Source organism: Jaculus jaculus, chromosome 9 (genome assembly GCF_020740685.1).
Source record: "Jaculus jaculus isolate mJacJac1 chromosome 9, mJacJac1.mat.Y.cur, whole genome shotgun sequence".
Taxonomy (NCBI): domain Eukaryota; kingdom Metazoa; phylum Chordata; class Mammalia; order Rodentia; family Dipodidae; genus Jaculus; species Jaculus jaculus.
In genome coordinates, this window is record NC_059110.1 from 125,217,377 (window position 1) to 125,244,934 (window position 27,558).

A 27,558-nucleotide genomic window follows, 5' to 3' on the forward strand; every position below is an offset into this window, starting at 1 on the left:
GAGCCAGACGGAGAGACTGATGTCTTCATGAAAACATCCCGTGAACACACAGGGGGGCAGGTAAGAACATCCTGTGGAGACAGAAGCAGCATGCCTTCTCCCCTAGGCAGAATCTAGATTTAAGTAAAAAGACATGGAGCTGGGCGTGGTGGCGCATGCCTTTAATCCCAGCACTCGGGAAGCAGAGGTAGGAGGACCACTGTGAGTTCGAGGCCACCCTGAGACTACATAGTGCATTCCAGGTCAGCCTGGGCTAAAGTTGAGACCCTACCTTGAAAAACAAAACAAAACAAAAAAGACATGGAAATAGAAAAGGGACTTTTTAAGACAAGGATCAGTGGAAGGGGGCAGGGGGAGCAAGAGAGGATAATAGGAGCATATGAATATGATCAAAGTACATGATATATGTAAATGAAGATGTCACTTTACATACTGTATATATGCTAATAACCGTCAAACAAAAACAGGCAGAGCTTAGAGTGATGTCGCTGCAAGATAATGAATGTCAAGGTTGGGCTGGGGAGATGGCTCAGCAGTGAGAGGTGCTTGCTTGCAAAGTCTGCCAGCCTGGGTTCGATTCCCCAGTACCCACTTAAAATCAGATGCACAAAGTGACGCTTGCATCTTGAGTTCATTTGCAGTGACAAGAGGCTCTGGCACTCCCTCTTCTCTCTCTCTCTTTCTTTCTCTCTCTCCCTTTGCAAGCAGATAAATAAAATATTGGGGGAAAGGAATTTACAAAAGAACGTCAAGGACTTCTGGAGGCCACTAGACATTAGAAAAGAGAAAGGATGGAACGCCGCCTAGGTTCTTGCCAACAGTGTGACCCTAAAGGACTTTGACTTTGGACTTGTAGCCCCAGAGCTATAGGAGAACTGATATCTTGTGGTACCAGCCCATGGTACCCTGCCTTGGGGAGGCTCTGTGGGCACGCAGCTGAGAGGCCCACCAGGCAGCAAGCTGCAGGGCAGAGATTCAGAGAAGCAGTGGAGGCTAGAGACAGTTGTGGCATTGCTCTGCAGGTCATCACGGAAAGAATGGCCACAGCAGGTCTTGTTTGGGTGAGAATGGAGTGTGAGAAATTCAGGGTGCTCAGGACTGACCCCAGGGAAATTCCGTCCAGAATGAATTTGAAGAAACATATCCCAGAGGAGAAACCAATGAATGCACGCATGCATACATACATAAATGAATTAATGAATGATGGAATACGTGAGTGAGTGAATGAATGAGAAATCTGGGGATAACTGTGTCCCCAAGATCTATATATAGAGAAAAAGATTCAACCAAGTGCCTCACGCCCCTAACATAACCATTCTCGATTCTGGGATCTGGGACAGATATAAACAAGCAAAGTCAAATCGCCCCCCCCAAACAGCTAACTCTCAGTGTGGAGGGAAAACCAGATGTCTCTAGGCCTCACAGTACAGGATTAATTAACAAATGAATTGCATGGGCTAAATGTATCAAGTTCAGAGTCAGAGAGAGTACCTAGGGCTTCAGCAGTGGACACGGAGGATGGGTTTGCTGAGAGGTGATATTAGGCCTGGGTTTCCAAGGAGAAAAGGTACCCTTTGATGGGGAAAGTTGTGAGCAGGAGACGGTCAAGTCCAGCGGGCTTGGAGGCCTTGTAGGAAAAAGACATGACTTCAAGGCAGGCTTGGGCGCAAGAGAAACACAGGAACCAGCTAATAAGAGAGGTGGAAAGGGCTATCTGAGGGCCTGTGGGTGGCTCAGCAACTTCGGAGTGGACTCTGCTAGTGACGTGGGACAAACAGAAAGGACTTTTACTTTTTGGGGGTTGGGGATGGGGCTAGAGATCAAACTCAGGATGTTGAGCTTGCTAAGCCAGTACTAGGTAGAGCTGTGTCCCAATGCTGGGGACAAATAGAACTGTTTTGTTGTGGTAGTGGTGGTTGTTGCCATTGTTAGTGTGTGTGTGTGTGTGTGTGTGTGTGTGTGTACAGGTGCACATTCACCTGTGTGCACATACATGTCGCCACTGCAGGACAATCAGGTCTCCTCCTCAGGAAGGTCCTCAGCATCCTTTGAGGCAGGGTTTCTCACTGGTCCGCAGCTCACCAGTGAAGCTAGACTGGCTGGTCAGCTAGCATCCGGGATCCTCCTGTATTCCCTCTAGTGCTGGGATGGACAGACGCTGTCATCAAGGAGGGGATGAGTGCAAACTGTATCCCAACAAAACCCTGCTGGCCGGGTAGAATAGGGTTCCCAGATAGACGGAAGAGGCTGGGAACGTGGCAGAGCTGTGACAATCAGTCATTCCACAGAGACGTAGTGGACAAGGGGCAGGTGAGGTGCTGGCCACAGGATTGGTGGGTGGGAACAGTTCCAGGGGCCTGAGCATGAAAGAAAGGGAGATAGATATCAGCTGGGCTGCTTCTGCCACTGTAGGGCTCAGGTCCTGGGCAGAAACCAATACTACGCCATTCATTCCAACCCACCACGGACAACCGTCTCTGGCTACTTTGGCCTCATTTCCTTCTGTGTGTGGTGTGGCTGCAGTGGGGCTTCAGGCCCGTTGCGCTAGTAGGAACATCCAAGACGTCTGGGGTACAGCTCCAACCCCTCAAAGGAGTGGCATCCTCCCCACCACCTCCAAAAGACTCTCAGGTGACCATCTGCCCTTGCAACCCAGGGCGGTCAAGCTTCCTGCTCCTCACCACACGCAACACCTCCTGCAATCAGTGTACCGAAGCAGGAATTGCCAGGAAGAGAGAGCAAATTCACTTCCCTTCGTCTCCCCAACTCTGAGCTGGCTCTCGCCCACAACCCTGTTTTGCAATCTCTCCTCCGGTGCACTTTAATAGTCATAGTGGCGTGGACAGAATGTGGAGTATGAGAATTTGTTGGCCTAGGGAGCAAAGGGCTTAAGAGAGCTGTCATTCACCTGAGATCCACGAATCGAGCACGACTGCTTCCAGAGCCATTTTTTTGTTGGGGGGGGGGCACCTGAGAGACCCTGGAGGTTGTCTATCTGGTTGTCCCCAGGTCCTCGCCTGTATTAGCTCTGTTTTTTTTTTTTTTTTCATTGCTGTGACAAAAATCACTTATAAAAGCAACTTAAGGAAGGGAGGGCTTGTTTCAGCTCGCAGGTTAAGGGCACAGTTCATCATGGCTGGGAAGGTTTGGCATATCTCATCCATATTCCATCCAGGAAGCAGAGAAAGGAGCAATGGTGCCCCACTCACCTTCTCCCTTTTAATCCGTCTGGAGTCATAGGACAATGGCACCGGCAATGGGGGCTTCCCTCCTCCTGGGGGAAGTCTCTCCAGAAATGGCCTCACAAACATGACCAGAGGGAGTTAAATCCCATCAAGTTGACAATCATGATAAACCATCACACCACCTATGTTTCTCCTGGTGTGGTTTCTCTCCGCACCCAGTCCTCCTCTGCTAAGCAGGTAGGACCAACTTCCCTTTCTTTGCTCATTTTCCCCTTGGTTTGCATAGTGATAGAGCTGTGAGAACCTGCCCCAAAGCCTCCCGGCCTAGAACAACCCACAATGGTTCCCTCACAGCTCCCAGGGGTCAGGGTCCTGGCCTGGCTCAGCAGGGTCTTTTGGCTCAGGGTAGATCACAACTACAGTCAAAGCGTTGTCTGGGGTCTTGTCAAAAGGCAGGAGGAGGGCTGGAGAGATAGCTCAGCAGTTAAGGCACTTGCCTGCAAAGCCTAATGACCCAGGTTCAATGCTCCAGCACCCACAGAAAGTCAAATGCACAAAGTGGCACGTGCACCTGGAATTCATTTGCAGTGGTTAGGGGCCCTGGCACACCCATTACTCACCCCCTCTTTGTCTCTCTCTGTCCTTGCAAATAAATAAATATTTTTTTTTAAAGGTAGGAGCGGGGCTAAATTCCCTCCCAAGCTCTCTCTCTGATCATTGTCAGCACATGGTTCCTTAAGGGCTGCTGGCTGAGGGTTTTACTGCCTGGCTGGCTGGTGGCCAGGATCCACTCTTGTTCCTTGTCACTCGGGCCTCTCCAGCTTGCTGTGGATCAGGAGAGAGAATGCCTGCAGGAGAAAGCAAGTCCTGCGGCAATTAATCTCATACCCGTTGCTCTCTTCTGCTTATTAGAGACGTGACCAGGTGTAGCTGGCACAGCAGGAGTCAGGATCCCACAGCAAGAATACCGGCGGGGGCTGGAGAGATGGCTTAGCGGTTAAGCGCTTGCCTATGAAGCCTAAGGACCCCGGTTCGAGGCTTGATTCCCCAGGCCCCACATCAGCCAGATGCACAAGGGGGCGCACACATCTGGAGTTCATTTGCAGTGGTTGGAGGCCCTGGCATGCCCATTCTCCCTATCTCTCTATATCTGCCTCTTTCTCTCTCTGTCTGTTGCTCTCAAATAAATACATTAAAATTAAAAAAAAAAAAGAATAGCGGGGGGGGGGGCGGCTGGGGAGATGGCTCAGCCAGTACAAAGCCTGCCAGCTCAGGTCCAGTTTCTCTCTACCCACATAAAGCCAGACGCACAAAGTAGCATACATATGTGGAGTTACAGTAGCAAGAGACCCTAGCAACTCATTGTCAATCCCCCCGCCACCGCCTCATAAATAAGCACCAGGAGGGAGATCTTCGTCTTCCGGGGTTACATCTGAAGCTTTTGGCCACAGTGGGTCTCTGTGCTTGGCTCTTGCCAGGCACCTAGCCTGAGAAGCAGAGCTCTCTGGATCCCACAAGCACCAAACAGGATATACAAGGCAACAGTCATGGCGGAGGTAGACGCCACCCCCTGCGTTCCATGGGAATGAACAGGACAGTTGGAAACCCATGTGTCATTCAGGCTTCCTAAAGTGGGGATGGACATGGGACATAGTCTCAGGACGGAGGCCACCCATGTCCTTGGTGTTCTATAGCCCTGAGACCCCTGGAAGGTGACAGTACCCCGGAACCATCTTGATGAATTGCCCTTTAATCGTGAGCCCAAGCAAACCTGTCCTCTCTTCCTCTGCTTCTGTCACATACGTGTCACAGTGACGAGAGAAGTGGGTAGGTTCTCCTCCTCCCTGCTGTCCATCATGCACGTTCCTGCTTAAGATGCCATTTCCTGGCACCTCTTTCCACCTCTAACCGTCTCCAACTGAAGTGCTAGATGGAGGGTCTTGCCTTCTAGGACGGCTGTCTCAGAACCCCCCCCCCCCACACACACACACACTGCTTATGCTCCTCTTGTTGAAACTCCCGTCACAGCACACACAGCCCATCTCCCTGTCCCATTAGGAGTCAACGTGCCGGCTTTGGAGTCCAACCCCAGCCTCAAGTCTCAATGCCATGTCTTCTCTGGTTTTGAGGTCTTGCTCTGTTAAATGAAGAGCGGGAGGCGGACGCGCTACGTCAGCTAAATGAACTCCAGACTGCCTACTTCTCACTTCAGCTGACTCACATCTGGATTCCCACCAGATGTTCCTGTCTGCCCTGCCCACCACTGAATCCGAATCTCCACACATCTGTCACTTGTGGGGATACCCCTTATACCCACCTTGCTTGCCATGGAGAGAAGCTGCTGTTTTATGGCAGCTGGGTTGGTGGGGGGGGGGGTGGTCATCCACCACACGAGGCTACAATCAAACTCCAGAGCAAACGCTGCACAATAGAACCTTCTCTGACGTGCCCAGTGTGGTAAGCCACGAGTCACATGTGGCTGTTGGACACTTGGGTGACCAACGGGCCAATGTGCTTCCTTGCATGTCGTCTCCGTTAGTTTGCGCTTGACTTCATGTGGCTTGTGCTGCACTGGACAGGGGTTACGAAACAGCCTGGGGATGGCCTTAGCCCTCTGACAGGTACCCCGAGGGTCCTCTCCTCGGTGTCTGGAGGGTCAGCAGACGCTCAGCCTGGCCGCAGGCACAGGATCCTCCCCGTGGTTGACAAGAACTGGCACGCGCTTCTCCCGGGCGCACGGGCACACCACTGATGACACAGCCTCCAAGGCGGGAAGGAGTCGGGAGCACGCGCGCCCGTGTGCACTGCCAGCACGGCTTCCAGGTGACGAGGAGGCTCCGCTCTGAGTCGCAGGGCACCCAAGTCCCACCTCCTTCTCCCTATCTCCATTCCTTCCATCAGCCCATGCCACCATCTTCCAGATGTACATTTCAAGGAAGACACACGGCAGACCCTCAGCTCCCTCCCTCCCTCCCCCAGAGGTCTCGGCCGCCCTGGTGGGAGAAGGGTCTCCCAGGTTGCGCCTGGCTCTGCTAAGACCCACTCTGTCAGCTGGGCTGTTTAAAAACAGCATAGTGCGGCTCAGCAGCTGAGCACCAGCCAGGGCCCCTCCAGGGTCTGGCGCCTACTCACGCTCCCGGTTGCAGGAGGGGTGCCCACAGAGAAGCTCTGGAACCTTCCACTGGAAAACTGACTCAGAAAAGCACCCATGTGGCTGTGGGCTCCAGAGTTGGGACCCAAAAGCCAAGACATGAGTCCGAGAGGTTTCTCATCATGCCATTCACAGCCTCCTCCTGCTCCCCACATGCCAGCCTGTGCCAGCCTATGCAAGCTGTCCTGTGACAGGCTGTGCAGCTGACACTTGAGCAAGCACAGGCACAGAGAGATGATCACCTCTACAGCTTTACAGCAGAGTCTAGAACCCAGCCCAGGGTGCCTGGTCCCAGAGGTGGCCCCTTATCTACTATGGACTTTGGTCACCCCTGTTGGACCTGTTAAACAGAGAGGCCAAGCTCAGAGCTTAGCCTGCTGCTGAGGATGGAGAAGGAAGCACTACACAGATGCCTTAGATGCCTTGTAGTGTCCACAGACAACTGGAGTGCTTAAGTCTGATGATGAGGCACACCTAGGGAGCAAATGAAACCCCTCACACAGGTGTGCACACACCCCAACTGGCTCACCTGATGCTTTCCTGAGCCGGGGGCTCTCAGGCTGACTGTGCTGTGCAGCAAGCTCTCCCTCTGAATAAGCCTTCCGTATTCACCCGTCCACACACGCACACGTACCCGCTTCCCTGGCTCCCTGCAGACATAACATGCTTCTCTGAACTTCTCTCTACACAAGCCACCAGCTCCTCACCTATCTAGTCCCCAGGGCCACCTAGAGTCCATACCCAGTCTTAGTTAGGCTTGGGGCTACTTCTCCCTTCCTTTGCTCTCAGGCCTTGTGGTGGCCCCGTGTGGTAGTGACCTTCTCGTCGCTGGGACAGAGCACCTGGCCAAAGGCAGCTGATGGGAGGAACGGGTTTCTCTTTGGCTTACAGTCCTGAGGGGCAGCTCCATGATGGCAGGGGACAGCAGGACATGAGCAGAGGCTGGGCCTCACTTACTCGTCACAGCAGGTGGGAAACAGCAGCCGGAGGGTGAGCAGAGCTCTGGCAAAGGGGAGCTGGTTATAACATTCCCCAAAGCCTGCCCCCAGCAACATACCTCCTCCAGCAAGGCTCCATCTCCCAAACTGCCACCTGCTGAGGACCAGACATACAAAAGCACATAAGTTCACGGGAGACATCTGACTCAAGCCATCACATCCTGCCTCCAACTCTAGGAGCCAGCCATCCATGGGCACAGGATTGGTTGGAGGATGCCCACGTGACCCAAAAGTTCAGGCTCAGAACGTGGCTGTCATTGGTCAAGGAGGAAAAGTCAGTTTTCTCCCCAGGCCAGAGCTGTAGGAAGCTCTGTTGAGTCAATTGCCCCAACAAGCCCCAGGAGCCCAGGGCAACATGGCGTGGGGTGGAGAGCCCCGGTGCCCCATGCACTGCTGTCTCCCGTGGGGCACAGAGGTTCTAAAAACAGAACTCCACGACAGACGCCTTCTCCCTTTTGGTTTTGCTCAGGCCTTTTTGTGTGTGTGTGTGGGGGGGATTCTAGGTAGGGTCTTGCTCTAGCTCAGGCTGACCTGGAATTCACTATGTAGTCTCAGGATGGCCCCCACCTGTCTCTCAGGATGGCGATCCACCTATCTCTGCCTCTCAAGAGTTGGGATTAAAGGTGTGTGCCACCATGCCTGGCTTTGCTCAGGCCATTTTGAGGCACGTTTGCTTTCACCTCTCGCCAGGAAGACTGGCAATCCTTCTCCCTCCCTCCCTCCCTCTCTCTCTCTCTCTCAATCTCTCTCTCTCTCTCTCTCTCTCTCTCTCCCCTCCTGTCAGCTCCCCTCCCGACTTCCCACAACCCACTGCTCTGGTCTCCAGGCAGGGAAACAGGCCTGCCTGCTCTGCACGGCCCAGGAGGCCGGGGTTTGCCGTGGTTCGCTGGCATCAGTGAGGGGGTACCAGGAAGCTGTCTGCAACCCTCCTGCTAGGCACTTAGCCACAGCCAGCCTTGGCCGCCCACCTCTGGCAGCTGATGTTGCATTTCTCCATAGGGAGGAAGCAAGGCCTGTGCCTCCCACATGGCCTCCCGGGACCACCCTGCCCAGCTCTTTCTTCATGCGTTGCTTTGGCCCTGGGGAGTCTCCGACACAGAGCTGTGACCCCAGGGCCTGAGCTGACCAGCAGGTTGCTTCCTGCCCCTGGCTGGGACTTTAATGAACAGAGTCGCCATATGGATTAAGCCATGGGATGCCTCCCACTGCTCTCAAACTGCAAGTAAATATAGCCTACTGCCTCGCAGCCCACAGAGTCAGGGGCACAGACAGGGGTCAAGGCCAGTTCATACCCCTACAGCCTGGAAAAGTCAACGGGTGTCAGAGAGTGCAAGGGTCCCACTCTCAGAGGCTTCCTTAGACTCATCAGAGCTGAAGTTATTCCTTCTGGAAGCACGGCTCTTCTAGCCAACTCTGAGTGCGGCCAGTTTGGGGACAGTCAGGCGAGACCCCTCAAAAGCACAGGAAAGCCTTCAAATCTCGGCTTATCACCCATGACCAGTCCCGTGGTATTCTCATCTGCAAGACAGGGCCAGCAAGTTACCCAGCCAGTGGGGTTGAACATGAGGTGAGAAACGTTGCTGAGTGAGAACACTGGACAATATCTAGCTATGAGAGACATGGTGGCTACTCCATTGTCACTATGGTCATCAGGCAGGGTCCTCATTCCTGTCACTCTGCAGGGCCTCTATGTCCCTTGCCTCCATGACATGGATAAGGTTTTCACCACACGCACACACACACACACACACACACACACACACACACACACACACAGAGAGAGAGAGAGAGAGAAAGAGAGAGAGAGAGAGAATTCACATTAGCACCCACTCCCAATTTTCCCAAAGTAGATTTTCACTTGAAAATGTGAAACTACCGGGTCCCTCTTTCTGGCCTGACAGGCAAGGGCTCCACCCGCTCTCTCTGCTGCCAGTATTTGAACGCCTGCCAAACCAACTGGGTTTTGGAAGGGAAATCAGTTGCAAATTGGAATCCAAACGCATTCCAAATAGAAGTGATATTTGCCGTGTTGTCTGTGGACAGAATCGTGCCACCACCTCCTCTCCATGGCGGGGTAAGCACAAGGCTGTCACTGATGCTGGGTTCACGTCAGAGTTACAGGCCAGGGTCTCGGGGACCCCTGAACTCCTCTCAGGTCCCATGGTGAGGGTCGGGGTCAGCTGCACCGTCCTGCCCGCGTGCTCTCAAGGTCTGATGCTCTCTGCCCGCTGTACCCAGAGTCTGGCCCAAGACTTCTGGATGCAATTAATTTTCCAGTTCCATTGGGTTCCACCCGTTAAACTCTGGGCATGCTTGATTCTTTCCCCAGGGACACTACCCTCAGAACAGGGATGCAGACCTGGTCGGCACTGACCTTGCCCAGCTTCTGTCTTCAAAGTCTGCCCGTTTTCTTCCAGCTGCGGCGACATCCCCACGACCGGGGTTGGCACGCCCACCGCTGCAAGAAGCCTGAGCTGCTTTCTGTGAGCTTTAGCCAGGCTCTTAAGTCGCAGCAACACCTGCCGTGTGTGACTATGAATTCTGTCACCACCCCTGCAGCTGCAGAAGAGGCCCTGGTGGGCGCACCAGGGAAGCGGCAGCCAGAGGGATCCTTGCCTGGGGCCTGCCCAGAATGCCAGGATGGGCCTGCTGGGTGGGGAAGTCGCACCACTCCCAGCCTCTCTCCGCGGCTGCCAGCTCCACATGCGCAGGCGAGGCAGGGGCTGCCTCCGCCAGTGACGGTCATAGAGCCCTCAAAGCTAGCCGCGGCGGCACACCCTTGTAATTTCAGAGCTCAAGAAGCTGAGACAGGAGGCTTATGAGTTCGAGCCTAGCCTGAGCCACGTACAAGATCCTGTCTCAATAAAATAAAATAACAGCAACAAAATTAGTATAAGAGCCAGATCTGGTCAAAGGCCTGTAATCCTCGCTATGCAGGAGGCTGAGGAAGCAGGATGGCAGGGTCAAGCCTGGGATGCTGAGTGAACCGGAGGCCAGCCTGGGGAACTTGGGAAGAACAGCTGAAACAAGCCCTTTCAGGACACTGCTCCCAGGCTCCTGGGGCCTTTCCTGGGTGCTCACAGCTAGCCAAGGCCTCCTTCATGGCTCCAGCCCCTGCCACCCAGTCAGCTTATCCAAGAGTCCAGTGTTTGCACTTGCCACACGTGCAGGCTGCTGGGAGGAGCCAGAAGGACCCAGGGCTGGAAAGGGGCCAACTCCATGGTGGGGGAGCATCCTTCCACTGTTTCTTCCTACCCTAAAGTGCCCACCAACACCACACATACACACACACCCCTTCCCGTACAGCGCAGAGGGCCTGTGGTCGCAGCACCCATGTCCTGGGTAGTTGGGACACCTCTGTCTTCTCCTACATACTAGTGTGCATGTTCATGGTGTCACCTCTTTGCATAGCCACCTCCCTAAGGTGTTCTTCAGGTGTGCACTAAGGAGATAAACTGAGACAGAGGCAGCCCGGAGGACACTTTGGAGAACAGAGCATCACCAGGCCCATCTGGTTCCCTATCTGCCTAGATGCTACACCCGGGTCAGCCCCCAGGGAGGCCAGCAAGCACTGGTGTGTCCTCACATGGGATGAGTGTCCCATCACTCAGGGACATGAGTCCCATGTGTAGCCCTATGGTGTGGCAGAGTCCCTTCACTTGGGTTAGATGAGTTGACCACCTGAGCTGCTAGAAAAGTTCTTGACATTTGGACTGGAGAGATGGCTTGGCAATTAAAGTACTTGCCTGCAAAGCCTAAGGACCCAGGTTCGATTCCCTAGTGTTCACGTAAGCCAGATGCACAGTGTGGCACATGCGTCTAGAGTTTGTTTTCAGTGGCTAGAGACGTGCCTATTCTCTCTGTTTGCCTCTTCCTATGTCAATCTCTCTCCAATAAATAAATAAATAAAATATCTTTTTTTTTTTTTAAGAAAGAAAGAAAAGTACTTGGCATTTCCTGTTGAGATGTCCATGTAACTGAGCTGTGAATGAGTGTTGAAATGCATGTCCCCAGGGACGCTGTGGAGCGTTAGCTTGATCCTGGATATCAACTCTGGATTTTAGTGTTGGTAGTTTTCTGCCGGATCCTAGTGTGAAGAGGGATTCTGAAGCTGGAGCCCAGATGAACCCAGGAGATCATGAATTGCCTCCGCTTAGGAAGATGGATTGCTGAGATCTTCGTCTGCCGTTTGTCACTCTTGTCCCACGAGGTGTCTCAAAGTCTCTTTCTGTGCAGAGCCCTGGCCCATTGCTCTGCCTGGTGAACGTTTAGGAATGACATTGGGGACTCCGCAGTGCCTGCAGGGCCTTTCTCTCCAACTGCAGCGTAGCTTATGCAGAGAGCGCCGTGTTGGCTGCTTGACCTTGGCAAGAACGTTGCGCAAGTCTGGGACCAGGATGGGCATGGGCAGGATTAGCGCTGGCTCTCAGAGAAACTGTGCACCAGCGTAGTGCCAAGTAGGTCTGGGACACACCAGTGTGCACACTGTAACAGCTGTCCCTCCCCATCCTAGTTTCTTTCTCCAGGCCTCACCTCACAGAATCTAAGCTAGGACTTAGGCACAATGGCTTTGCCTCTGCTCTTGGAATCTCCCACCCCAGCCACCTAGTGAAAGAATTCCCCCAGGACACTGAGACACAGAGGCAAATGGCTTCTCCTATGACAGGTGTGTCCTTGAGGTATGTGCAACCTCCTCATTCCCAACCACCCATCCCAGCAGGGGCAGGGGTGGTAGGGTCTCCAAGGAAGCCTTCATGAGCAGGCCCATCTGTCCTCATGAGATCAGACTTCCCTCCCCGGCCTCTCAAGGTCACAAAGCTGAAGGTGACAGAAGTTCAGTCTCTTGATGTTTGATTATCTGTCCTTTCCACCAACTGCAAAGGGGAGATGACACACGTGTGCTTATTCTCGGTCCTCTTTCAAGTCAAGCAATCCTTGAAGTTGACCTGGAAAGGGATCTTCATGCTGTCTACCCCTGGCACATTTCTCAAAGAATGCGTGAGGTGAGTATCACGATGGTTTTCCAGGACCCTTCACTCATACTAAAATGTTCCAGATGTTCAAATCTCTTATATGAAACAGTATGGTATTTGCCTATAACCCACACACACCCTCTTGTATATTTTAAGTCATTTTGAGATTGCTTACAATCTCTAAGACAGTCTAAATGCTAAGCTAGTAGTGTGAGACTGTTGTTTAGTAATAACGACAAGCAAAAGCTCTTGTATGGGTATAATACAGATGCAATTTGGGGGGACATTTTCCACCCACAGTTTGTTGAATCTGCAAGACATGAAACTGGTGCATCAACGCTGTGATTGAACTAATATCTGCCAAGCTTGCTCATCAAGGAACACGGGAACAGGGTGAACTTGCTGGGAGGGCCAGGTAAGGCGTCGCGGCCCAGCTCCTGAGCCACCAAAGGGAAGCATGACTTCCATGACACCATGACTGAGAGGTGGCTACTGTCACTATTGTCCAAGAAGCAAGTACATTGGCTGAACTGGGAGGCTAAGCACTCTGGACCCCACGGGACCTGCTTCACTCAGGGCTGAAACGGAGTGAACCCTACCCACCTGGCTGGTCCACGTTGAGGAACTTCTCCCTCCAACTTCATTAATTCAGCCTTAAATGACTTCAGAATTAGCTATTTAAACCTTTGGCTCAAGAATGGAGGTTCCAATGACTTAAGATACTACTTGGGAGTAGATGGAAGAGACAGAAGAATACACCCTTCGGGGGACTCCGGTCTTTTCTAGGTTTGAGCTGCACACAGAGCTGGTTCACAACTCCTGTGCACTCATCCTCATTCCAGCATCTTTCCTGTCCCGAGGTTTCCATAGCATCTTCAGATCTGTTTGAACAGTACCCTTAAGAATAGTCCATCGGGGCTGGAGAGATTCCTTAGTGGTTAAGGCGCTTGTCTGTGAAGCCTAAGGACCCAGGTTCAATTCCTCAGGACCCAGGTAAGCCAGATGCACAAGGTGGCACATGAATCTGAAGTTAATTTGCAGTGGCTAGAGGCCTTGGCATGCCCATTCTCTCCCCCTCTGTTCCTCTCTCTCTCTCTCCCTCTTTTACTCTCTTTTGAATAACAAATAATTTTTTTTTAAAAAAAGGACAGACAGTCCATCAGCCTGTAGGTGCTGACATTGGTCTCAATCCAGGTTCACCCAAGAGCAGATCCTGGGAGGAGGGCCTTTAGGTGTCTTAGGACCACCCTGTGGAGACGGGAAGTGACCCAGGGGAGGATGTGTCATCAAGCTCTCTCCTCTGTGCATAGCTGGACCTTCTTCCCACCAGGATTCCCAGGGATCTGTAAGCAGATGCCTCTGAGTCTTCCCAGCTGAGAGAAAAGAGACTGGTGATGGCTGCTCCAGTGAGCAACCCTCATGTCAGGTAAAGCAAATCATGACAGCGTCAGAGAAATCCCTGGGGAGAGAGATGGAGATGCTGCAAGAGGAGACCCTGGAAACCAACAGCAACAGGATACGGAGTCATTGGTGGCATGGTCTCACCTCGCCTCCTCTTCCCTTGTGCCCTGTCCTGCTCTAAGGGAGCTGGGAGACTCCGACAGAAGATTGGAACAAAGCTCTCTGCTTCATTCCAGTCACCTCTTCCCCTTCTGAGCCTTTGTCTGCCGCCCACCCAGACAGTAGGGCCAGCAGATACTTCTAGAAACACTTTGGAAGTCCTAAAACTAGAACCAGAATGCCAGTGCCCTGGGGCTGGAGACAATTAGATGTGATTACAAAGAGGGCCTCCGCGTCGCCCTCTCTCTAGCAGCAGATGCTCCTGTCACGCAGTCTGAAGGAGTCCAGATGTGTTTGTGCAGGCAGCAGAACCACGGCCTCCCCAGAGCAGGGATGAAAGAGCAGCTACCCGGGAGCAGCTGGTACACAAAGATGCTAGGGACGCAAGCCCAGCCTGGGGCGGAAGCTCCCACACACCACAGGGTGGGTCCGGCGTTCTGATGGAGCAGGAGCCATGGGGAGCTCCATAAAGGGGCACAGGGAGCCCAGGCATTTGGGTCCAGGGACTGGGCTGAAAAGCCTGGTTACTGTGCCCAGGGCCTTGGACTCTGAGCCAGCATGCACTGCCCTGGGTTTGCACAGGAGGAAGTCGCCCTGAGAGCAGCCATGATCTCGTTGGCTGCTTCAGTGGAGACACAAAGTCCAGGGCACCTGGAACAGCCCTGGAGGCAGGAGGAAAGAAGGGAGGCATAAGCACAGACAAAAAAGGCTGCATGGCTGTTGCCATCCATGCTGAGCGATCCGGAGGCATGAAGCGGGTGAGGATCACTGTGACAGAGGGAAAAGTGACACTGCCGTAGAGCCTGAGTCCACTGGCAAGACGACCTTGTCTGTATTCCTAAGTACCTCCAGGTCCATGTTCCCATCCACAGTGCTGCTTCCATGTCACACTGTGGTTGAGAAGATGGGTGGATGGATGGACGATGAAGCAGAGGGTGTGTGGGTGGACAGGTTAGTGAATGGGTGCTTTGGTGCATAGGTGAATGAATTAGTGGGTGGGTGGGAGGATGGATGCATGGATGATAGAGTGTGGGTCACTACGTATATAGATTGATTGGTGGTGGATTGATGGGTGGGTGGGTGGATGGGTAGATGAATGGTGGATTGGTGGGTAGGTTCATGAATTAGTGTGTGGATGGATGGACAGATAGACAAGTGATGGATGGAAGGATGTGAGTAGATGGGTAGGTGGATGGATGGATGATAAATTGGTGGATAGGAGATGAGTTGGTGGGTGGGGAGTGGGTGGACAGATAGATAAATGGTTGGATGATGGAGGGATGGAAGGATGGGCAGGTGGGTAGATGGGTGGATGGATGGATGATGGATGAATAGATGGGTGGTGGGTGAATGGGTGGATAGGTTAGTGAGTAGATGGGTAGATTGATGGATGGGTGGGTGGATGATGGATGGATTGGGCATGGTGGGGGGTAGATGGATGGGTGATAGATGAACAGATTGGTGGGTGGATGGATGGATAGTGGATGGGTAGATGCTAGAGATGTGTGGATGAAAAGGTGAGTGGATAAATGGTTGGGTGGATGAGTGGGTAAATAAAAAGTTATGCAGAGGAATGGATGGATGAGAGACGGGAGCGTGGGTGGGTGGATTGGTGGATGTTGGGTGGGTGGGAGATGGATGGATGGATGGATGGATGGATGGATGGATGGATGGATGAAAGATACAGTGTAACCCCAGCTAAAGCCGGCTGAACCTTCCAGCTTTGGCATGTCTACCACCAAAGCCAAATAGGATGACACAATTCTGAAGGAAGACGCATCCCCTCCTAGGCTCACAGAGGAGGTAGACTCCCCACACCTAAGACGCATGTCACTACCTGTAGTAGCTGCATCACACACCCACAACTGAAGATCTGCTCAGAACCAGCAGGGCACAGGCAGCCCAAGCCATCCAGTATGGCTTCCCAGACCCTGGCAGGTCCAATCCAGGCTGTGCCCTAACTCTGCTCAATTGCTATCTGTGTTTATGGGCCCATAATCAAATGGAAACTGAAAGTTTCTCATGAGATTCATCCGTCAACATCGCGCGGTGGCTGGGCCCGCGCTGGGAGGCTGGGTTATAAATACCACACTAGGCCCGAGCTCAGCTCCGTCTCGAGGGACCAGTGGGTCATTTTTCAACCCAGCACTAATCCAGGAACTCGATCTTCAATCAGACACTGTGTCTAACAGGCTGGGTTACTGCTTGTCTCTCGTGGGATGAGGTTGGTGAAAGCTATGACTGGAGAAGAATCCAGAATCATCTTTTCTATGGGCCAGGAGACTAACGCGCCTCCTCCTGGACCCTACCTGACAGCTCTGAGCTCTGAGTGGGACCCTCCAGGCGCCCACTGCAGCCTTATATAGGGCTGTGTGCCTAAGGACTTGTACCAGAAATACTTGAAAAAAAATGATGTTTTCCTTATCGCTAAGGAAGCTTGATGTTTTTGGAAAATCAGAAGCACATGGGAAAGAAAAGTATCCCCAAATTCCATCTCCAGGAAGTCACAGCTCTTTAATCTTTGTGGTGCACATATTTCTGGTTTTCTTTCTCACTCCTCTCTGTTCTTTCTCTATTAAATCTATGATGGTGCACATGCTGCTGTCCAGGCTGCTATCCTTGCCTCTTAACTCAACTCACTGGACTGTTCCAACCATTCTGTTACATTTCTGTCTCTTTCCTAAAGCATAATTCTTAAAAATATATTTGTTTATTTAAGAAAGAGAGATAGATGCAGATAGAGAGAGAGATAAAGAGAGAATAGGTGCATTGGGACCTCTAGCCACTGTAAATGAACTCCAGACGCATGTGCCACTTTGTGCATCTGGCTTAGGTGGATACTGGGGAATCGAACCTGGGCCCTTAGGCTTCATAGGCAAGTGCCGTAAACCACTAAGCAATCTCTCCAGCCCCAAATCATAATTCTTGGCACATATAGTTCTTGCACGTGTGTAGCATGTGTGGTGTAGTGTATGTGCTGACATGGCACCTGAGCGTGTGCCCAAAGAGGCCAGAGGAAAATGTCACCTGTCCACCTGTTTTTCCCCCAAGACAGAGTCACTTACTTATTCGGGATCTTGACTTTTTTCCCCCACAACCTCTAGTGATTCTCCTGTTTCTGTTCCCGATAGGACTGGCGTTACAGACACGTGTCCCCACACCCACGGACCTCAGCTAGTGTTGCAGTCACCTTCTTGTTGCTGGGACAAAAGCCCCCATCAAAAGCAGCTGACGGGAGGAAAGTAGTCTGTTTCGGCTTACAGTCCCGAGGGGAAGCTCCATGATGGCAGAGAAAGATGGCATGGGCACAGGCTCGACATCACCTCCTTTCCTCAGCAGGTGGACAACAGCGCCAGGAGAGCGAGCCTTAACACGGGCAAGGAGAGCTGGCTGTCACACCCATGAGCCTCTGACACCTCCTTTAGCAAGGCTTCAGTTCCCAAATTGCCACTACCTAGGAACCTAGTGTTCAAAACATATGGGTATTTTTTGTGGGGGGCCCACCTAATTCAAATCACCATTTATGTGGGTGCTGGGGGGAGTCAAACTCAGAAGGTCTTAGACACACTCGGGTCCTCCTACTTGCACAGGAATTGCTCTTAACTGCTGAGCCCTCTCTCCAGCCCTCTTATTGTTCATTTCTTGATTAAATACATTACGTTAAACACTCTGCTGTCTGGGCTGTCATCCCTGCCCCCAAACTCACTCTTAATATTCTAACCATCCCATTCTGCCATGTCGCTGTCTTTCCTAAAGCATAATTCTTAATTGTTAATAGCCATATTAATTTTCTTGGCCAGTCCCTCTCATTGAACAATTGGATTGTTTCTGTCTCTCCACTAGCACAAAAAGAACATATTGTACTGAGATCTTTGTACAAATCTGATCATTTCCTGGAGATATCTTTGCAAGAGTGAGAGTGTGCTGTCAAAGAATACAGATATTTTTAGAAGTCTTTTGGTATTTCCTACACTGTCTCTCATGTGGTGTGTGGTTAGAAAGAGCTGAATATTTAGGGGATAATTCTAGCCAGGAACCAGTCTAGAGTCATTAAGGCATAAGGAAGTAACTTACTGTTTGTCACAAGCATGAAGGGGACAGTTCATCTCTGTGCTGACCCCAGAAGTTTTTTGAATTGTAGCTTACTCCTTTGGCTGCCTACAGCAGATTGGAGACACGGTTAAGGCTGGGATAGTAAATCCTCTTAGGAAATGAACTCTGAACCAGCAAGCTCCTTCTAACTTATTGGTACTTTAGAATTTATTTAAAGGTAACATTGCACCTGGTCTTTGCTGTTTAAGACTTTGACCTGAACACTAGTACTTAACCGGGTGATGGTAGAGGGAGTGGTCTGGTCAAGACGAAGGTAGGAAAGAGACCTCAGCTGGGAAGAACAATAAAGGCAGAAGCAATTAGAAGGGCCACGGAGAGCAATTAGAGCAGAAAAGGATTTGAGTTTCCTGGGACCACAGAGAACATGAAAACCTCTTTTATGTTACAGTGCAATGGAAAGGTGAGCTCTGAGCTGACTTGTGCACTTAAAGTGGGAGGCAGGGGCTGGGGAAATGGCTTAGCAGTTAAGGAGTTTGCCTGAGAAGCCTAAGGACCCCAGTTCTATTCCCCAGGACCCACGTAAGCCAGATGCACAAGGGGGCACATGCATCTGGAGTTTGTTTGCAATGGCTAGAGGCCCTGGTGTGCCCATTCTCTCTCTCTATCTGCCTCATTCTCTCTCTCTCAAATAAATACAATAAAATATTTTAAAGTGGGAAGCAGGGGCTGTAGAGATTTCTCAGTGGTTAAGTTGCTTGCCTTCAGAGCCTAACGACCCAGATTCAATTCCCCAGTACTCACATAAGCCAGATGCACAAAATGGCACATGAATCTGGATTTCATTTCCAGTGACTAGAAGTCCTGGTGTGCCCATATTCATTCTCTCAGTCTCTCTCTCTCTCTCTCTCTCTCTCTCTCTCTCTCTCTCTCTCTCTCTCTCTCTCCTGATCTGTATCTCTCTGCTTGCAAATAAATAAGTAAAATAAAATAAAATAACTTTAAAAGTGGAGGCTCTGGGGAGATGTTTCAGTGAATAAAATGCTCACTGGCTCAAGCTGGAGTACCTGAGTTCAATCCTCAGACCCCATGTTGGAAAGCCAGAAGCACTGGTGGGCTTCTGTAATCCCAGAACAGTAATGCTAATGGGGCGATGAGAGGCAGAATCAGGAGAACTTTCCAGAAAGCTTGTGGTAGGCACAGCAAAGAACAAAAACAGTGAGACTCCAGAAAGAGAGAACTGTGCCTCAAATGAGGTGTAAAGTTGAAGACTGACCAAAAAGGGTCTTCTGACCACCACATATGCACTGTGACACATGTTGGGGTGATCTGAATTAGGTGTCCCCCATAAACTCATGTGTTCTGAATGCTAGGTCCCCAGCTGATGGCTATCTGTGAAATGGAGCTTTCTGGAGGAGGAGTGCTGTTGGGGATGGCCTTAGAGGTATTATAGCCCAGCTCCCCCTTGCCAGTGTTTGGCTCACTCTCCTGTTGCTGTTTCTACCTGCTGTGGCAGAGGTGATATCCAGCCTCTGCCCATGCCATCCTTTCCCCTGCCCTCATGCAGCCTCCCCTCGAGACTGCAAGAGAAAATAAAGCTTTCCTCTCCCATCAACTGCTTTTGGTTGGGTGCTTTGCATGAAGGTAACTGCAACACATGTGCATCTGTACTCATGCACACGAAACATGCACATCACACTCGAAAGATGCAAAGAAAAATAAAATGAACAAAAAAAAAATCCACAGAGAAGAGGGATAATAGGAAAGATGGGAGCTTCTGTGGAAGGGTCAGAGAAGAGCCAAAGGAGGATGGTTGGAGGGGATTCTGTACATTTTTAATGAAGTTTCTTTCTTTTTTTTTCTTGAGGTAGGATCTCACTCTAGCCCAGCCTGACCTGGAATTCACTACGGAGTCTCAAGTTGGCCTCGAACTCATGGTGATCCTCCTATCTCTTCCTCCCAAGTGCTGGGATTAAAGGCATGTACAACCACGCCCAGCAAGTTTCTTATTTTAATTTTAAAAATAAGGGTTGGGAAGATTGCCCCGCCATTAAAACCTGCTGGCCTGTGTTGATCTGTGTTTGATTCCCCAGAACCTACATAAAGCCAGATGTACAATGTGGCACATGCATTACCTGGAGTTTGTTTCCAGCAACAAGAGGCCTTGGCATGCCTATTTCTCTCTCTCTCTCTCTCCTTCTCTGTCTCTCTTTCTCTCTCTCTGTAGATGAATAAATAAAATTTTAAGAAAAGAAAGAAAAAGAGAGTGGGAGGCAGGAAGAGAACAAGGTTGGTAACTTTCCAGTGTTCATTGGTATTTAACCCCCACTTATCCTTTTCCTGTTCAAAGTCACAGACATACCCCTTAGCCTCTCACATAGACCCTCCCCAGAAAGATGTTCATCAGAGTCTCTAGGGACAGAGGCCCTTGAAATTGGGACACAGTTGTCTATGGGACCTCTAACCTCCCTGACAATACCTTTCTTCCTTCCTTAGCCCCCCACCTCCGAGAATCCAGTACCTCTCACATCCTGTTTTTAAATATCAGGAGCCTGCAGTCCACCGAGACTTCACCCACCCCAAACCACAATTCTTATTGTTGTGTAATCTCAGGGAAGTTCTCTTTGTAAGTATGCATATTTACACACATGTGGGCCTGTGTGTGTGTGTACAAGCACATGGAAGCCAGAGATTACATCAGGTATCTTCCTCAGTCACTCTCCACCTTGTGTTTTTGTGACAAAAAAAAATAAGTAAATGAAGTGAACCTACAGTTCACCAATTAGGCTAGACTGGCTAACCACGAAGTCCTAGGGGGCCCCTGTCTCTGCCTCCTCAGTGCTGGGATGACAGAGCTGTGCCACGGTGCCAGGCTTTTTACATGGGCATGGAGGATCTGAACTCAGGTCCTCATGCTTGAGCAGCAAGTACTTCAGTCACTGAGCTATCCCTTCAGCCCAGTAAGCCTTTTGGATCCCCATTTTCTCATCCATAGAGTGGGCCAGAGATGTCTGCTTCATTTTGTTGATACAGACATGAATAATATCATAAATGCAGAAGGGCCCAGAACACTAATAGAAACACATCACAGAGACACACTGATGTGTTTTATCATTTTTCGCCATCCAAGATCAAGGCAACTGTTCTCAGAAAGGCTGCAGTCCCCACACTGCAGCGCTGGCCAGTCACTTTGGGAAAAGTGCAGATCAACTGTGTGATGCTAAATGTAATGTTGGCGAGCCTTCAGGGATCTAACCTAAATAAATAATCATGGTTGGAGCTGCAAAATTGTTCCTGATGGTGTTTTTGTGTGGTATCTGAGAATCTAAATATCAAGTCGTGGAAGGAGTAAATAAAATACCAAACATACACATATTAAACCACTACCAATATAAATTTCAGTTGAGCTGGAGTTTCGCATTTCTTTAATGATTTAGTGCATCGCTAGCAGTTGTGCATCATCGACTCATCGTGAGCATCATCCAGCACGGGGCAGATATGTCTTTATATCTGGTTATTCTGATTTTTGGCCTCATGGGTTGTCTGAGTGCTTTGTAAATGAATGAATTGGCTTCTTCTCAGTAATTGGTGCCATAAATACTGTTTCCCACTTGCCCCTTGTCTTGTGACCCCAATGCTCTCTTGTCTTTATGTTTCCCACTAAAGTCCTAATTTCTTGATGTAGTTAAATTATTAGTTTTCTGTATGACTTCTGGATATTGTTTGATGCCTTGGAAATTGGTTTCCAACTTCTATGTTGTAAATATACCTACCCAAATTTCTCCCATAATTCTTATGTTTCATTTAGATCCTTGAACCATCTGGACTGTGTTTAGGTAGGAGGAGTTAGTGGGAATCCAGGTTTGTTTTTTGTTTTCAAAGAATTAGCCAATTATCCCAAACCACTTATTGGATAATCCCTCTTTTGGACAAATCCTTTTGATAAATCCTTTTCTGAAGGGTTCACAGAATCCTTTGAGAATCTGATGCAGGGTATGGATATTCTCTTCAGGAAAAAAAAATGTGTACATCTTCTACACACTGAATTTCATAATCGGTCTCAGCAAGGCCCTTCGCAGCACATTCAACTGTTGTGGGGGCCCTGCTGTCTCTGGATAAAACCCTTTTGCTGTATATAGAAGGAGTAGCAAAGACATGGTGAGATTCAGGCTCCAACACAGGTCAGTGAGAAAGAATATTGGAGAGAAGAATGGGCTAAAAATAATCCTCCTCCAGGCCAAAGATTCCCTGGCAAGTCTGGAATGTACCATGCCCTGTCCTTAGAGCTCAGAAAAGTCCCCTCATCACCCTCCAGGTTCAGGGCAGCTAATAGACTCCACAGCTCAGCACATGTAGACCCAGGCCTGCCCTTCTCAAGTTCAGGAAATACTATCTGGGCAACAGCAAGTGGGGGGGGGGGAGGAGAAGGTAGCTTAGTGGGAAAGTTCTTGCTTTGCAAGCATGAGAATCTGAGTTTTATCCCCAGAACTCATGTAAAAATGCCAGATGTGGTGGCATGTGTAGTACCGGTGCTGGGAAAGTGAGACAGAAGAATCCCATGAGCACGCTGGCCAGCCAAGCTATACTTGGTGCAGTCTGGGAGAACTGTGGGCCAGGCTGTGAGGTTAGAGGCAGACCAAGCTAAAGAGGCCAGCTGAACCAGGTGGGCTAGGGGTGAACCGACTGCCCAGGAGCAAGAAGGGTGGAGCATGTCCAGACAAGGAGGCATAGAGGGTTTCTAGACCAGCAGGAGGATGGCCAGGGATAAAGTGTCTCAGGGCTCTGGCCTGGGCCGGTCTCCATAATAGTCTCCTATCCCCAAAGATGGCAGAGCCTATTCGCAGGGGGTGACACTGGCAGACAGAGCCCCAGGAGACCTCTAAACCCGATGACAAGCATGAAGGCACAAAGATCTTGGTCCATCCACAAGGTCCTTGAAAGCGTGTCCCACTTTCTCTGAGAACCCCAGTGGTGGCCCTCCCTAGCCCATTGTTTTCTGGCCCTAGCATGATGGAGGAGGCGAAGGTTCCAGTTGATACTCAGGAGCCCCTTTGTCTTTGCATTTCTCAGCCTCCCTCTAAGGGCTGTGAGAGCATGGGGAACGTTTGCAAAGACAAGCTGTAAGAAGGTATCTCTCTCCTCAGTCCTCCCCCATCCTCCAGACCAGTCAGGACCAGCAGCCAAACCCTGTCATTCTTTGCTTGGCCGGTAGGTGTCGCTGTATCCACCTGCCCCCTAAACTTCCCGAGCTCATTGCTCTTCTCCACATCCCATCTTTCTCCTTCCAAGCAACAAACAGCACAGTCTTCCAGTCCTGCGTGTCCTTTCAATGGCTATCGTCTTCAGAATGCCACACCTCTGACTTTAAGCAACTGAGGGTGGCAACCATGTTCCAGCTGTGTCTTCATGCAAATGAAGCCACTGCCCTTTGCTGGGCAGAGGTCACAGTTGGCAGATGTAGCCTGGCCATTGTCAGGGCTATCCAAAACCATGTGGAAATCACATGAAGCAGTCATCCTTCATGCCACTGCGGTGACCACCTTAGCATAGGCAGGGGCAATGGGGCCTGTTGGGCCTCTCTTCTGCTTCTTGGTCATTCCACATAGTGCAGACATATCAACTGTTACCCTGGCTGGGTCAGTGGCAGGCATAACTAATGGATCCCAGTTCCTTTCTTCCTCCCCATTTGGGTCAGTGGCAGGCATAGCTAATGGATCCTAGTTCTTTTCTTCCCGGAACCTAGATGCAAATTCAGAGCTTTACGCCACACCAAGCTCCTGGGAGTCATGAGCTAGTTAGAGGTTGAAATGTCGCCGTTAACCTTGGAGCTTCTGAAAAGATTGTGGAAAAGTGCTCACCTGGGCCCAAAGCACAGAGAAGTATGTGCTAAGTGGAGTGGAACGCTGCAAGCTACTCAGGTATTGGACTTAAGTATATAGTGTGCTGAGCTGTATTCTGTTTTACATGACATTCTGCCGTTGATGGTAAGATAAGTACCAAAAGACTGAACCAAAATGGAGAATCATAGAATAAACAAGGAAGCTATGTGTACCAACCAACCAGTGTTCTGTGTACAAACTGAGGAAAGAAAGTCACTATTCTATTTTGCTGGTAGGACACACTCCCCAGTTCAGCATGTAGAACCCAAGGTCTGTCAGAGCAGAGGCTAGAAACCACAGCACCAAGAAAAAAGAGCAGAGGGGGCTAAGGGTGGAGCTCAGTTGGTAGAGTGCTTGCCTAGCACCCTTGGGGCCCTGAGTTCAGTCCCCACCAGTGCATAAACTGGGCATATGGCAGATGCTTGTGATCTTAGCACTTAGGACATAGAGACAAGAGGATCAGAAGTTCAAGATCATCGTCCTCTACATAGTGAGTGAATTTGAGGCTAACCTAGGCTACATGAGATCCTATTGCAAGGAAGAGAGGGAGAGAAGAAGTAAGGGAGATTAGATGGCTTCGTGAGTAATAAGAGTGCTTACTGAGCAGGCACAAGGATCTGAATTCAATTCCCCATCACCCACATAAAGAGTGGAGTGTGACCATACACACCTCTAACAACAGATGCAAAAACAGCAAGCTCTGGAATCATCAACAGACTCCACCTCAAAGAAAGAAGTGAATGAGGGAGGGAGGGAGGAGGGGCACCTGACTGGGGTCTGGAGCACTGGAGCCTGACCCAAAGGATGCTGTCAGAGGCAAAGATGAGGATCCAAGGACATTGTCAGAGGCAAAGATACAGTGGAGAAGACAATAGAAATTAAGAGAACTGGTGCAAGGCAATGTCCCAGCCTCCCAGCAGATGGCACGCCCAAACGGAACATGTGGGGCTGTTCGATGAAGGGCACATCCAAGGATATCGTAGCATCCCAGGGCTCTAAGTGTGGAAGGAAGCGGGCAGGCACTAGAGCGTCGCCCAGCATAGCTGCAGAAATCTTAGAGACATGGGCATTGCCAACTCTTGAAGGCATCCAGATCACAGAGAGGTACAAAGGGTGCGGGCGGGGATGGGTGAGGAAGCTGACTGAGCATGGGAATAGCAGGAGCCAGACCTACACAAAGGCAGCAAGCGAGCTAAGGAGTGAACCCCAGGGGTCCGAAGAGAACAGGGTGTTCAGTGGCGTAGAGGGAGCTAGGCGCTTCCCTTCATCCTCGGTCTCGTTCCTGGCTCCCCTTCCCGCTAGGGGCCTGACCATAAGTATGACTAGGGGCCAAGGAGGGCTGATGGAAGTCCTTTTGGAGTCCCTGGAAAGGACTTTCCTTCCTGGCATGGCCTGGATGTTGAGGCAGAAACTGCTTCTGGCTGTAGCTGCGTGCGGTGAAAGTGTCTGAAGTTATGGCAGCTCTTCTGTGGGAACATGGGCACAAACATCCCAGGGAGAATGGAGGGGCATAAACATGGTATTATCGTTGGCTATGAAGTGTGCCCCAAAAGTTTTCATGGGTTGAAGGCTTGCTCTCCAGCTGGCGAGTTCACTTACTGAGAAGTTACTGGATCAGGAGGACTTGAATCTATCAGGGGATTAAACTATTTACACATTCGCAAGTTGGTGACATTATTGGGAAGTTGTGGGAGATAAGGCTCAGAGGAAGTAGATCACAGGGGACATGCATTTGAAGGGTGTGTTGTCCCTGAACACTTTCTCCTCCTCTCCTCTCCCCTTCTCTCCTCTCCTCTCTCCTTCTCTCCACTCCTCTCCTCTCTCTTTTTACTCTTCTCTCCCCTCTCCTCCTCTCCTTTCCTTCTCCTCTCTCTTCCCCTCCTCTCTCCTCTTCCTTGTCTCTCTCCTGACTTCCATGAAGTAAGCATCCTGGCTCTGCCATGTCCTTCCGCCATAAGGCTCCGCCTCACCAGAGACCCACAAGCAGCGGAGCCTGCCCCCCATGAACTGTGCCCTCTAAATCCATGCGCCATGCTTGGGTATTTGGCCAGAGCAACACACAACTGACCAGTATGGAAAAGCAGTGCTGAGAAGCGGCGTCCTGGCCACTGTAACAGGACAGCATGAGCTGGAAGCATCTGGGAGGAATTTAGAAGAGTTTAGAGAAACAGATTTATAGTGGCCGTGCTTAGTGGACAGTTCTGGTGCCAGCCTAGGAGATCAGAATGCCAACATAATGCCAACAGAAAAGGCTGCCTGTGAGGCTTCCGTTGGGAACAAGGATTCACTTGGGAATGGGATTAGAGGCCATTTGCTTTGTTTTCCGACTAAGAAGTCATCCGCATTTTTCGGTGTCCTCAGACCTTGTGGGAGGCTGAGTTTAAAGGTGTGACTAATTTGGCAGAGGAAATTTCAAGGCAGCTTAGCACTAAGGATGTGGCCTGCTTATTGCTAGCTGGCTTGAGCCAAGTGTTCAGTGAGAAGCAGGAGCAAAGAACTAAATGGAAAGATTTGGGGGGGAAATACGTGTAGTTTGGTAGAAAAGTCCATGTCAAGTAGGGGCTAAGGAAGTCATGGTTTCTGAAGAGATTAGGACTATTAAAAAGAAGCCAAGTGGGCTGGAGAGATGGCTCAGTGATAAAGGTGCTTGCTTGCAAAGCCTGACAGACTGGGATAGAGTCCCCAGTGCCCATGTAAGCCAGATGCACAAAGTGGAGCATGCGTCTGGAGTTCGTTTGCAGTCACTGGAAGCCCTAGAGCACCCATTCTATCTCTCTATATATCTACCTCCCTCTCTCTCTCAAATAAGTAAATAATATATACATTTTAAAGAAGAGTTTCTCTGGGGAGTACACTGGGCTGCCTAGGAAGCCTTCCTTAGAAGTCATTTATGGCCTCATCTGGCCAGGCTCAGGCCACTCAGACCCCCGCCACGCAACTAGGTCCTGTTATTGCTCTGGATGGCAGGTAGCAGGCCCTGGCACCACTTGGCTGCCACTGGGTTGGCAGGCGTACAGAGTGCAAGTGTTGTGAAATCCTGGGCTCTTCCCCTCAGCTTGCAATGAAACCAGGGTCGGAGTCCCTGCAAGCAGTGCCCGGGAGGATGAAGTTGTGAGCCTGAATCCTGAAGGCCGAGGAGACGCTGCAGGTGCCGCGGACAGCGAGCAGAACCCTGGCGACAGAGGCCACATGAGTCAGCGGCCAGCAAGGCCGTGGCTGCTTCACTACCCAAGCTCAGCGCAGCTGGAAACAGAACTGGAGGATTTAGAGTGGGCCCCCCTGGACTTTGTTCCTGCTTGGGCCCCACCCTTCTTTTCTGTTGCCCTATTCCCCCAGCCTCTCTTTTTTCTCTTTTCTTTATAATTTTTTGTTTATTTTTATTTATTTATTTGACAGCAACAGAGAGAGAGAGAGAGAAGCAGACAGAGAGAGAGAGAATGGTGCACCAGGGCCTCCAGCCACTGGAAACAAACTCCAGATGCGTGCACCCCCTTGTGCATCTGGCTAACATGGGTCCTGGGCAATCAAGCCTTGAACCAGGGTCATTAGGCTTCATAGGCAAGTGTTTAACCACTAAGTAAGCCATCCCTCCAGCCCTCTTTTCTTTTAAAAAAATTATTTATTTATTTGAGAGAAAGAAAGTGTGTGCGGGGGAGAGAGAGAGAGAGAGAGAGAAGAGAGAATAGATGTGCCAGGTCCTCCAGGCACTTCAAACAAATTCCAGACACATGCACCCCCCTGTGCATCTGGCTTTATGTGGGT